Genomic DNA, 994 nt, shown 5'->3' with positions numbered 1-994 from the left:
GAACTAATTTATCATAAATTAAAAGATCGAAGTCTTACCTCTTCGTCGGTAACCGCCAATGAATCCCCCACCTGTTAGATAACAAGAGGATGAAATTATTATTCTTTAATACATTTTAAATTTAGCTAGATTCTAATCAACAGTCATTATCGATGCGGTCTCCTCTGCATAATAAACTTGCACTTGTATAAACTCTGCCTTATATTATCAAGCGTCTCCCATGTAGGGTACTGCTGCCTACGGCAAGCCAACGCGGAAAACTGTAGGCAGTATTATAGGAGCTTTGCACTGTCCTTCCTGATCTCAGGTGCGTTTCTATCTGAATTTCATATGTTAATCGTTTCAAGAGGTCTGTTTACACTGGTTTTTTCTTGTTTGACAAATGTCGTCTGCAGCCATATGTAAACACACATACACAAACACGCACACACATACACACACACACACACACACATATATATATATATATATATATATATATATAATATATATATATTTATGTATATATATATATATGTGTGTGTATATATACATATTATATATATATATATATATATATATATATATATATAATATATATATATATATATATATATATATATATATATATATATATATATATATATATATATATATATATATATATATATATATATATATATATATATATATATATATATATATATATATTCAGTACACACACATTGAGGTTTATGCATTAGTACAAACAACAATATCTCCGTGTTCCTTTCATTCGATGTAAGCGTAGATAAACATGTGTATAAATGCATAAAACATATCAGGAAAAAATCATTCAAATAATTATTAAAGAAAAATATTTTTTCACGATTATAAATAAATTAATAATTACCAAAAAATTCCAGTAAATTCAAATAACCATAAAACATATTTTTTTTGTAATCATAAATAATTATAAAGAAATACCAATAAATTCATACCTATGAATCCACCGCTGGAATAACCACCGCCTCCA

The sequence above is a fragment of the Macrobrachium rosenbergii genome, chromosome 23 (assembly GCF_040412425.1).
Source record: "Macrobrachium rosenbergii isolate ZJJX-2024 chromosome 23, ASM4041242v1, whole genome shotgun sequence".
NCBI classification, from domain to species: domain Eukaryota; kingdom Metazoa; phylum Arthropoda; class Malacostraca; order Decapoda; family Palaemonidae; genus Macrobrachium; species Macrobrachium rosenbergii.
The sequence above is the reverse complement of the archived record's forward strand: the minus strand, read 5'-3'. Positions refer to the sequence as shown.